We start from the raw sequence: 13,291 nt of genomic DNA, 5'->3' as shown, positions 1-13,291 counted from the left end.
ATTGTGGGTGGTATGGAGACTTTCCTTCTGGAAAGGTGGAAATGAGGGCATTCTGGCTGGCATGAATTTAATTGTGGCTGTAATAAGGACAAGTGGCTCAGATAAGAGATATTGTGGGTGTCATGGTGGCATATTGGCTCTTATGGTGAGCATTGTGACTGGAAAATATGAGTTTTTGATGGCATGGAGCACTATAGCTGGTATAAAGGATATGATGGACTTCATGGGGCAATGAGACTGATTAGAGGATCATTAAGCTTATTGCAGTTGTCTTTGAGGAATTCTAATTCAGTGTGGCTGTCATGGGGGCATTTTAATAGTTATGAAGGTATTAGGGCTGGCATAGAGGGCATTGAGGTATTTATGTGGGCATTGTGGCTGGTAAAATGGGCAATGAGAGCATTGTAGTTGTCATTGGGGCATTTTTGCCATTGTAGTGCAATAGTTTCTGTCATGGGCACTGTGGCTCTCATGTGGGCTTTATTGTGAGTTTCATGGGGTATTGTGACTGGGATTATGAACATTGTGGATGTCATGAGGGCATTTTGAGGAGATAAGGAATATTGCAGATGGGGGTTTAGTAAATTTCATGGAGTCATTGTGGCTGGCAAGATGACTTTTTGGACTGTCATAGGGCATTATAGTTGTCATTGGGGCACTGAGGCCATTGTGGTTGTCATGGTTTTATTGCGGTTGGCTAAGGGGGGCATTGAGGGCAATGTGTCTGGAATAAGGGGAATTGTGAGAGGTATAAAGGATACTGGGGACATTGTAGCTGTAATGGGGGCATTTTGGTTTGGATATGGGATATTGGTGATTTCATATAAGCATGTTGGGTGTCACGGGGTACTTTGACTGTCATGGTGTTTTTGTGGTTAGTTAGCATTGTGGCTGGCATGAATGAAATTGTGGCTAACATTGGGGGCATTTTAACTGGGATAAGGGACAGCAGGGGTCATGAGGGCATTGTGTCTGGCAGGTGTCATGGCTAGCATGGGGATTTGTATCTGTCATGTGCTAGTTGGCAAAGGGGGAAGTAAGCGCATTGTTGCTTTTTATTGCGGCATAGTGGCCCGTAAAGGGATATTGCCAGTTTTTAAATACCACTTGGGCATAGGGGCTGGCTTAAAGGGCATTGATTATTGCATGGAAGAGAGTTGATTGTGACTTAAAAGGAGGCAATATGGCTGGCATAAGGCATAGTGGCTCTTATAAGAACCTGGTGGCTGGCATGGGGCATAGTAGATGGCATAAGGTACTTTGTGGGTGTTATGGGGGCATTATGGCTGGCCTGAAGAGCATTGTCGCTTTTATTGGGGTATTGTGGCTGGTATAGAGGGCACTCTGGTTGTCATGTGGGAATTTTGGTTGGCCTAGCAGGTATTGTGGCTTTCATAGGGTTCATTAAAGGCATTGTGGTTGTCATGGGGAAAGGTGTTTGGCACTGAGGACTTTGTGGCAAGTACTGCAGCTTTTTAGGTATTGCTGTTCTCAAACGGGCATTGTGCTGTGATTGGAACATTGTGACTGTCGTGACTTCTTAATTCAGGAGAGCAAAGAAGAAAAAAATAACTTTACTCAAAAGGGTTTTTATTCCAGGAGGCATAAGTTAAGTGAGAAATGGTTACTTATACTTTTGGGTAAAAGTATGTTTTCAGTCTTTTGTGGGGCTAATAAATGTTGATAAAATTACTCTTGAAAGTATTATCATTATGTAAAGTAGGTGTGATAGAAATAATTCACACAGTTTTGATAATAAAATGATTTTGAGTTGGATTTCCCTGGTCAGGTTGTGTTTGGTTGTGGTTTGCAAAAGGTTTGTTTTTTTCGATAGTAATTGTTCTTGAAGATATTCTTGAGAATGTGATTGGTGAGTAAATTAGGGAATGTGGTCAGAGACATTTCTATGCTACTTGTGGCTTCTAGTCAGGATGGGGTGGTCGTTGCAGATTCTTAGATAGGAATTCTTCAGGTGGTATCTCTAGTTTGGCTCATCAGAAGGTATCCCAGAATGGGTTCAATTGCCCTTTAAAAATTACTTTTGTTTTATGAGAAACTAGGCACACTAACATCTCTTTACTTATCCAATACATCTATAGCATATACCAGGAACGTATTATCACACCTCTTTTTTTTTTTCTAGGTGTCTATTTGAAAGTGAAATGAAGCAAGATATGGAATCCTCCAGTCAGCGGCAATAGAGGAATCAGAGAACTGGTAATTAATATTATTATTAATTACTGATAATTATCAGGCTAGTTTCTAGCTCTGGACTTTCAGAGGTGTGGTAATACCTTCCTAGTATATAAGAATACATGTCTAGTAGTACATATATTGGCTACAGATATTTCAGGGCATTGTAAATGCCTTTGCGTTCTGCACATGGATTTACTGCATTTACATTCCAACATACACATTCATCACCATCTCCCCTTTCCCAATAGGAAATTTTTGCTGTCATGTGGGCATTGTGGCAGGTATGGAGTGCCCTGTGGCCGGCATTGAGAGAAATGAGGTAACTGTGGCTGTCATGGAGCATTATGACTGGCAAAAGCAGAAATGAGGGCATTTTGGCTGGCATAGAGGACATTTTGGCTGTCATGGAGATATTGTAGCCGGTATAAGGGACATTGTGGGTAAAATGGGTTTAAAGTGGCTCTTATAGGAGTATTATGGCTTGCATTTAGGCATTGTTGCTTGAATGGGAGCCATTATGGCTGGCGTTGGAGTATTCCAGATGGAATAAGGCATATAGCGGGTGTTATGTGGGCATTGTGGCTTAAATTAGCGGCATTATAGTTAGAACAAGGCCATTCTAGTTTGCATAGGCTAATAATGTCATTGTGACTGTCGTGGAGGGCATTGTGGCTGACATGTGCCATCATTGCTGGCATAGGGATTTATGACTGTCATGTGGACATTGTGGTTGACAAATAGGAAATGAGTACATTGTAGCTGGCATGAAGGGCTTTGTTTTTAGGCAAATGAGAGCATTTTGTCTGTCATATGGGCATTGATTATATGTAGCTGTCATTGTGGTTGGCATAAGGGGCATTGGCAGCATTGTTACTGGCTGTTATGGTGGCATTTTGACTGGAATAATAGACATATCGGGTGTTATTGTGGCTGGCATGGGGGCTTTGTGGTTGTCATGTTGTCATTGTTTTTGGCCAAGGGTGAAGTGAGGGCGTTGTGACTGGCATGGATGGTATTGTTTCTCGCAAAAGGGGATGTGAGGACATTTTGGCTGTCATGGAGGCAATATGGTTGGTATACGGGCATTGGAGGTTTGTGGTTGTCGTTTTGGCAATGTGGCTGGCATAAGGGGTATTGTTTCCGGGATTAAGTACATTGTATCTGGCATTGTGGCTGGAATGTGGAATTATGGCTGGCATGAGGGCTTTGTGGTTGCCTTGGGGATATTGTGGTTGGTTAAAAGGAAATTAAGGGCATTCTGGCTGGCATGGAGGTCATTGTAACTGGCAAAGGAGGAAGTGAGGGCATTTTGGTTATAGTGGGGATTCGTGGCTGGCATAAGGGTATTAAAGGCTTTTGCTGGTCAAAGAGGCATTGTGGCGAGGATAAGGTGCATTGACAGCATTGTTGCTTTAATAAAGTACATTGTGGCTGGCATGGGGGATTTGTGACTGGGAAAATGGATATAGCTGTTGTCATTTTGGCATTGTAGATTGCACAGGGGCATTGTGGGTGGTATGGAGACTTTCCTTCTGGAAAGGTGGAAATGAGGGCATTCTGGCTGGCATGAATTTAATTGTGGCTGTAATAAGGACATAGTGGCTCAGATAAGAGATATTGTGGGTGTCATGGTGGCATATTGGCTCTTATGGTGAGCATTGTGACTGGAAAATATGAGTTTTTGATGGCATGGAGCACTATAGCTGGTATAAAGGATATGATGGACTTCATGGGGCAATTAGACTGATTAGAGGATCATTAAGCTTATTGCAGTTGTCTTTGAGGAATTCTAATTCAGTGTGGCTGTCATGGGGGCATTTTAATAGTTATGAAGGTATTAGGGCTGGCATGGAGGGCATTGAGGTATTTATGTGGGCATTGTGGCTGGTAAAATGGGCAATGAGAGCATTGTAGTTGTCATTGGGGCATTTTTGCCATTGTAGTGCAATAGTTTCTGTCATGGGCACTGTGGCTCTCATGTGGGCTTTATTGTGAGTTTCATGGGGTATTGTGACTGGGATTATGAACATTGTGGATGTCATGAGGGCATTTTGAGGAGATAAGGAATATTGCAGATGGGGGTTTAGTAAATTTCATGGAGTCATTGTGGCTGGCAAGATGACTTTTTGGACTGTCATAGGGCATTATAGTTGTCATTGGGGCACTGAGGCCATTGTGGTTGTCATGGTTTTATTGCGGTTGGCTAAGGGGGGCATTGAGGGCAATGTGTCTGGAATAAGGGGAATTGTGAGAGGTATAAAGGATACTGGGGACATTGTAGCTGTAATGGGGGCATTTTGGTTTGGATATGGGATATTGGTGATTTCATATAAGCATGTTGGGTGTCACGGGGTACTTTGACTGTCATGGTGTTTTTGTGGTTAGTTAGCATTGTGGCTGGCATGAATGAAATTGTGGCTAACATTGGGGGCATTTTAACTGGGATAAGGGACAGCAGGGGTCATGAGGGCATTGTGTCTGGCAGGTGTCATGGCTAGCATGGGGATTTGTATCTGTCATGTGCTAGTTGGCAAAGGGGGAAGTAAGCGCATTGTTGCTTTTTATTGCGGCATAGTGGCCCGTAAAGGGATATTGCCAGTTTTTAAATACCACTTGGGCATAGGGGCTGGCTTAAAGGGCATTGATTATTGCATGGAAGAGAGTTGATTGTGACTTAAAAGGAGGCAATATGGCTGGCATAAGGCATAGTGGCTCTTATAAGAACCTGGTGGCTGGCATGGGGCATAGTAGATGGCATAAGGTACTTTGTGGGTGTTATGGGGGCATTATGGCTGGCCTGAAGAGCATTGTCGCTTTTATTGGGGTATTGTGGCTGGTATAGAGGGCACTCTGGTTGTTATGTGGGAATTTTGGTTGGCCTAGCAGGTATTGTGGCTTTCATAGGGTTCATTAAAGGCATTGTGGTTGTCATGGGGAAAGGTGTTTGGCACTGAGGACTTTGTGGCAAGTACTGCAGCTTTTTAGGTATTGCTGTTCTCAAACGGGCATTGTGCTGTGATTGGAACATTGTGACTGTCGTGACTTCTTAATTCAGGAGAGCAAAGAAGAAAAAAATAACTTTACTCAAAAGGGTTTTTATTCCAGGAGGCATAAGTTAAGTGAGAAATGGTTACTTATACTTTTGGGTAAAAGTATGTTTTCAGTCTTTTGTGGGGCTAATAAATGTTGATAAAATTACTCTTGAAAGTATTATCATTATCTAAAGTAGGTGTGATAGAAATAATTCACACAGTTTTGATAATAAAATGATTTTGAGTTGGATTTCCCTGGTCAGGTTGTGTTTGGTTGTGGTTTGCAAAAGGTTTGTTTTTTTCGATAGTAATTGTTCTTGAAGATATTCTTGAGAATGTGATTGGTGAGTAAATTAGGGAATGTGGTCAGAGACATTTCTATGCTACTTGTGGCTTCTAGTCAGGATGGGGTGGTCGTTGCAGATTCTTAGATAGGAATTCTTCAGGTGGTATCTCTAGTTTGGCTCATCAGAAGGTATCCCAGAATGGGTTCAATTGCCCTTTAAAAATTACTTTTGTTTTATGAGAAACTAGGCACACTAACATCTCTTTACTGATCCAATACATCTATAGCATATACCAGGAACGTATTATCACACCTCTTTTTTTTTTCTAGGTGTCTATTTGAGAGTGAAAAGAAGCAAGATATGGAATCCTCCAGTCAGCGGCAATAGAGGAATCAGAGAACTGGTAATTAATATTATTATTAATTACTGATAATTATCAGGCTAGTTTCTAGCTCTGGACTTTCAGAGGTGTGGTAATACCTTCCTAGTATATAAGAATACATGTCTAGTAGTACATATATTGGCTACAGATATTTCAGGGCATTGTAAATGCCTTTGCGTTCTGCACATGGATTTACTGCATTTACATTCCAACATACACATTCATCACCATCTCCCCTTTCCCAATAGGAAATTTTTGCTGTCATGTGGGCATTGTGGCACGTATGGAGTGCCCTGTGGCCGGCATTGAGAGAAATGAGGTAACTGTGGCTGTCATGGAGCATTATGACTGGCAAAAGCAGAAATGAGGGCATTTTGGCTGGCATAGAGGACATTTTGGCTGTCATGGAGATATTGTAGCCGGTATAAGGGACATTGTGGGTAAAATGGGTTCAAAGTGGCTCTTATAGGAGTATTATGGCTTGCATTTAGGCATTGTTTCTTGAATGGGAGCCATTATGGCTGGCGTTGGAGTATTCCAGATGGAATAAGGCATATAGCGGGTGTTATGTGGGCATTGTGGCTTAAATTAGCGGCATTATAGTTAGAACAAGGCCATTCTAGTTTGCATAGGCTAATAATGTCATTGTGACTGTCGTGGAGGGCATTGTGGCTGACATGTGCCATCATTGCTGGCATAGGGATTTATGACTGTCATGTGGACATTGTGGTTGACAAATAGGAAATGAGTACATTGTAGCTGGCATGAAGGGCTTTGTTTTTAGGCAAATGAGAGCATTTTGTCTGTCATATGGGCATTGATTATATGTAGCTGTCATTGTGGTTGGCATAAGGGGCATTGGCAGCATTGTTACTGGCTGTTATGGTGGCATTTTGACTGGAATAATAGACATATCGGGTGTTATTGTGGCTGGCATGGGGGCTTTGTGGTTGTCATGTTGTCATTGTTTTTGGCCAAGGGTGAAGTGAGGGCGTTGTGACTGGCATGGATGGTATTGTTTCTCGCAAAAGGGGATGTGAGGACATTTTGGCTGTCATGGAGGCAATATGGTTGGTATACGGGCATTGGAGGTTTGTGGTTGTCGTTTTGGCAATGTGGCTGGCATAAGGGGTATTGTTTCCGGGATTAAGTACATTGTATCTGGCATTGTGGCTGGAATGTGGAATTATGGCTGGCATGAGGGCTTTGTGGTTGCCTTGGGGATATTGTGGTTGGTTAAAAGGAAATTAAGGGCATTCTGGCTGGCATGGAGGTCATTGTAACTGGCAAAGGAGGAAGTGAGGGCATTTTGGTTATAGTGGGGATTCGTGGCTGGCATAAGGGTATTAAAGGCTTTTGCTGGTCAAAGAGGCATTGTGGCGAGGATAAGGTGCATTGACAGCATTGTTGCTTTAATAAAGTACATTGTGGCTGGCATGGGGGATTTGTGACTGGGAAAATGGATATAGCTGTTCTCATTTTGGCATTGTAGATTGCACAGGGGCATTGTGGGTGGTATGGAGACTTTCCTTCTGGAAAGGTGGAAATGAGGGCATTCTGGCTGGCATGAATTTAATTGTGGCTGTAATAAGGACATAGTGGCTCAGATAAGAGATATTGTGGGTGTCATGGTGGCATATTGGCTCTTATGGTGAGCATTGTGACTGGAAAATATGAGTTTTTGATGGCATGGAGCACTATAGCTGGTATAAAGGATATGATGGACTTCATGGGGCAATTAGACTGATTAGAGGATCATTAAGCTTATTGCAGTTGTCTTTGAGGAATTCTAATTCAGTGTGGCTGTCATGGGGGCATTTTAATAGTTATGAAGGTATTAGGGCTGGCATGGAGGGCATTGAGGTATTTATGTGGGCATTGTGGCTGGTAAAATGGGCAATGAGAGCATTGTAGTTGTCATTGGGGCATTTTTGCCATTGTAGTGCAATAGTTTCTGTCATGGGCACTGTGGCTCTCATGTGGGCTTTATTGTGAGTTTCATGGGGTATTGTGACTGGGATTATGAACATTGTGGATGTCATGAGGGCATTTTGAGGAGATAAGGAATATTGCAGATGGGGGTTTAGTAAATTTCATGGAGTCATTGTGGCTGGCAAGATGACTTTTTGGACTGTCATAGGGCATTATAGTTGTCATTGGGGCACTGAGGCCATTGTGGTTGTCATGGTTTTATTGCGGTTGGCTAAGGGGGGCATTGAGGGCAATGTGTCTGGAATAAGGGGAATTGTGAGAGGTATAAAGGATACTGGGGACATTGTAGCTGTAATGGGGGCATTTTGGTTTGGATATGGGATATTGGTGATTTCATATAAGCATGTTGGGTGTCACGGGGTACTTTGACTGTCATGGTGTTTTTGTGGTTAGTTAGCATTGTGGCTGGCATGAATGAAATTGTGGCTAACATTGGGGGCATTTTAACTGGGATAAGGGACAGCAGGGGTCATGAGGGCATTGTGTCTGGCAGGTGTCATGGCTAGCATGGGGATTTGTATCTGTCATGTGCTAGTTGGCAAAGGGGGAAGTGAGCGCATTGTTGCTTTTTATTGCGGCATAGTGGCCCGTAAAGGGATATTGCCAGTTTTTAAATACCACTTGGGCATAGGGGCTGGCTTAAAGGGCATTGATTATTGCATGGAAGAGAGTTGATTGTGACTTAAAAGGAGGCAATATGGCTGGCATAAGGCATAGTGGCTCTTATAAGAACCTGGTGGCTGGCATGGGGCATAGTAGATGGCATAAGGTACTTTGTGGGTGTTATGGGGGCATTATGGCTGGCCTGAAGAGCATTGTGGCTTTTATTGGGGTATTGTGGCTGGTATAGAGAGCACTCTGGTTGTCATGTGGGAATTTTGGTTAGCCTAGCAGGTATTGTGGCTTTCATAGGGTTCATTAAAGGCATTGTGGTTGTCATGGGGAAAGGTGTTTGGCACTGAGGACTTTGTGGCAAGTACTGCAGCTTTTTAGGTATTGCTGTTCTCAAACGGGCATTGTGCTGTGATTGGAACATTGTGACTGTCGTGACTTCTTAATTCAGGAGAGCAAAGAAGAAAAAAATAACTTTACTCAAAAGGGTTTTTATTCCAGGAGGCATAAGTTAAGTGAGAAATGGTTACTTATACTTTTGGGTAAAAGTATGTTTTCAGTCTTTTGTGGGGCTAATAAATGTTGATAAAATTACTCTTGAAAGTATTATCATTATGTAAAGTAGGTGTGATAGAAATAATTCACACAGTTTTGATAATAAAATGATTTTGAGTTGGATTTCCCTGGTCAGGTTGTGTTTGGTTGTGGTTTGCAAAAGGTTTGTTTTTTTCGATAGTAATTGTTCTTGAAGATATTCTTGAGAATGTGATTGGTGAGTAAATTAGGGAATGTGGTCAGAGACATTTCTATGCTACTTGTGGCTTCTAGTCAGGATGGGGTGGTCGTTGCAGATTCTTAGATAGGAATTCTTCAGGTGGTATCTCTAGTTTGGCTCATCAGAAGGTATCCCAGAATGGGTTCAATTGCCCTTTAAAAATTACTTTTGTTTTATGAGAAACTAGGCACACTAACATCTCTTTACTGATCCAATACATCTATAGCGTATACCAGGAACGTATTATCACACCTCTTTTTTTTTTTCTAGGTGTCTATTTGAAAGTGAAATGAAGCAAGATATGGAATCCTCCAGTCAGCGGCAATAGAGGAATCAGAGAACTGGTAATTAATATTATTATTAATTACTGATAATTATCAGGCTAGTTTCTAGCTCTGGACTTTCAGAGGTGTGGTAATACCTTCCTAGTATATAAGAATACATGTCTAGTAGTACATATATTGGCTACAGATATTTCAGGGCATTGTAAATGCCTTTGCGTTCTGCACATGGATTTACTGCATTTACATTCCAACATACACATTCATCACCATCTCCCCTTTCCCAATAGGAAATTTTTGCTGTCATGTGGGCATTGTGGCAGGTATGGAGGGCCCTGTGGCCGGCATTGAGAGAAATGAGGTAACTGTGGCTGTCATGGAGCATTATGACTGGCAAAAGCAGAAATGAGGGCATTTTGGCTGGCATAGAGGACATTTTGGCTGTCATGGAGATATTGTAGCCGGTATAAGGGACATTGTGGGTAAAATGGGTTCAAAGTGGCTCTTATAGGAGTATTATGGCTTGCATTTAGGCATTGTTGCTTGAATGGGAGCCATTATGGCTGGCGTTGGAGTATTCCAGATGGAATAAGGCATATAGCGGGTGTTATGTGGGCATTGTGGCTTAAATTAGCGGCATTATAGTTAGAACAAGGCCATTCTAGTTTGCATAGGCTAATAATGTCATTGTGACTGTCGTGGAGGGCATTGTGGCTGACATGTGCCATCATTGCTGGCATAGGGATTTGTGACTGTCATGTGGACATTGTGGTTGACAAAGAGTAAATGAGTACATTGTAGCTGGCATGAAGAGCTTTGTTTTAGCAAATGAGAGCATTTTGTCTGTCATATGGGCATTGATTATATGTAGCTGTCATTGTGGTTGGCATAAGGGGCATTGGCAGCATTGTTACTGGCTGTTATGGTGGCATTTTGACTGGAATAATAGACATATCGGGTGTTATTGTGGCTGGCATGGGGGCTTTGTGGTTGTCATGTTGTCATTGTTTTTGGCCAAGGGTGAAGTGAGGGCGTTGTGACTGGCATGGATGGTATTGTTTCTCGCAAAAGGGGATGTGAGGACATTTTGGCTGTCATGGAGGCAATATGGTTGGTATACGGGCATTGGAGGTTTGTGGTTGTCGTTTTGGCAATGTGGCTGGCATAAGGAGTATTGTTTCCGGGATTAAGTACATTGTATCTGGCATTGTGGCTGGAATGTGGAATTATGGCTGGCATGAGGGCTTTGTGGTTGCCTTGGGGATATTGTGGTTGGCTAAAAGGAAATTAAGGGCATTCTGGCTGGCATGGAGGTCATTGTAACTGGCAAAGGAGGAAGTGAGGGCATTTTGGTTATAGTGGGGATTCGTGGCTGGCATAAGGGTATTAAAGGCTTTTGCTGGTCAAAGAGGCATTGTGGCGAGGATAAGGTGCATTGACAGCATTGTTGCTTTAATAAAGTACATTGTGGCTGGCATGGGGGATTTGTGACTGGGAAAATGGATATAGCTGTTGTCATTTTGGCATTGTAGATTGCACAGGGGCATTGTGGGTGGTATGGAGACTTTCCTTCTGGAAAGGTGGAAATGAGGGCATTCTGGCTGGCATGAATTTAATTGTGGCTGTAATAAGGACATAGTGGCTCAGATAAGAGATATTGTGGGTGTCATGGTGGCATATTGGCTCTTATGGTGAGCATTGTGACTGGAAAATATGAGTTTTTGATGGCATGGAGCACTATAGCTGGTATAAAGGATATGATGGACTTCATGGGGCAATGAGACTGATTAGAGGATCATTAAGCTTATTGCAGTTGTCTTTGAGGAATTCTAATTCAGTGTGGCTGTCATGGGGGCATTTTAATAGTTATGAAGGTATTAGGGCTGGCATGGAGGGCATTGAGGTATTTATGTGGGCATTGTGGCTGGTAAAATGGGCAATGAGAGCATTGTAGTTGTCATTGGGGCATTTTGGCCATTGTAGGGTAATAGTTTCTGTCATGGGCACTGTGGCTCTCATGTGGGCTTTATTGTGAGTTTCATGGGGTATTGTGACTGGGATTATGAACATTGTGGATGTCATGAGGGCATTTTGAGGAGATAAGGAATATTGCAGATGGGGGTTTAGTAAATTTCATGGAGTCATTGTGGCTGGCATGGGGGATTTGTGACTGGGAAAATGGATATAGCTGTTGTCATTTTGGCATTGTAGATTGCACAGGGGCATTGTGGGTGGTATGGAGACTTTCCTTCTGGAAAGGTGGAAATGAGGGCATTCTGGCTGGCATGAATTTAATTGTGGCTGTAATAAGGACAAGTGGCTCAGATAAGAGATATTGTGGGTGTCATGGTGGCATATTGGCTCTTATGGTGAGCATTGTGACTGGAAAATATGAGTTTTTGATGGCATGGAGCACTATAGCTGGTATAAAGGATATGATGGACTTCATGGGGCAATGAGACTGATTAGAGGATCATTAAGCTTATTGCAGTTGTCTTTGAGGAATTCTAATTCAGTGTGGCTGTCATGGGGGCATTTTAATAGTTATAAAGGTATTAGGGCTGGCATGGAGGGCATTGAGGTATTTATGTGGGCATTGTGGCTGGTAAAATGGGCAATGAGAGCATTGTAGTTGTCATTGGGGCATTTTTGCCATTGTAGTGCAATAGTTTCTGTCATGGGCACAGTGGCTCTCATGTGGGCTTTATTGTGAGTTTCATGGGGTATTGTGACTGGGATTATGAACATTGTGGATGTCATGAGGGCATTTTGAGGAGATAAGGAATATTGCAGATGGGGGTTTAGTAAATTTCATGGAGTCATTGTGGCTGGCAAGATGACTTTTTGGACTGTCATAGGGCATTATAGTTGTCATTGGGGCACTGAGGCCATTGTGGTTGTCATGGTTTTATTGCGGTTGGCTAAGGGGGCATTGAGGGCAATGTGTCTGGAATAAGGGGAATTGTGAGAGGTATAAAGGATACTGGGGACATTGTAGCTGTAATGGGGGCATTTTGGTTTGGATATGGGATATTGGTGATTTCATATAAGCATGTTGGGTGTCACGGGGTACTTTGACTGTCATGGTGTTTTTGTGGTTAGTTAGCATTGTGGCTGGCATGAATGAAATTGTGGCTAACATTGGGGGCATTTTAACTGGGATAAGGGACAGCAGGGGTCATGAGGGCATTGTGTCTGGCAGGTGTCATGGCTAGCATGGGGATTTGTATCTGTCATGTGCTAGTTGGCAAAGGGGGAAGTGAGCGCATTGTTGCTTTTTATTGCGGCATAGTGGCCCGTAAAGGGATATTGCCAGTTTTTAAATACCACTTGGGCATAGGGGCTGGCTTAAAGGGCATTGATTATTGCATGGAAGAGAGTTGATTGTGACTTAAAAGGAGGCAATATGGCTGGCATAAGGCATAGTGGCTCTTATAAGAACCTGGTGGCTGGCATGGGGCATAGTAGATGGCATAAGGTACTTTGTGGGTGTTATGGGGGCATTATGGCTGGCCTGAAGAGCATTGTGGCTTTTATTGGGGTATTGTGGCTGGTATAGAGAGCACTCTGGTTGTCATGTGGGAATTTTGGTTGGCCTAGCAGGTATTGTGGCTTTCATAGGGTTCATTAAAGGCATTGTGGTTGTCATGGGGAAAGGTGTTTGGCACTGAGGACTTTGTGGCAAGTACTGCAGCTTTTTAGGTATTGCTGTTCTCAAACGGGCATTGTGCTGC

The sequence above is a fragment of the Rhinoderma darwinii genome, chromosome 12 (assembly GCF_050947455.1).
Source record: "Rhinoderma darwinii isolate aRhiDar2 chromosome 12, aRhiDar2.hap1, whole genome shotgun sequence".
In the NCBI taxonomy this organism is placed as follows: domain Eukaryota; kingdom Metazoa; phylum Chordata; class Amphibia; order Anura; family Rhinodermatidae; genus Rhinoderma; species Rhinoderma darwinii.
The sequence above is the reverse complement of the archived record's forward strand: the minus strand, read 5'-3'. Positions refer to the sequence as shown.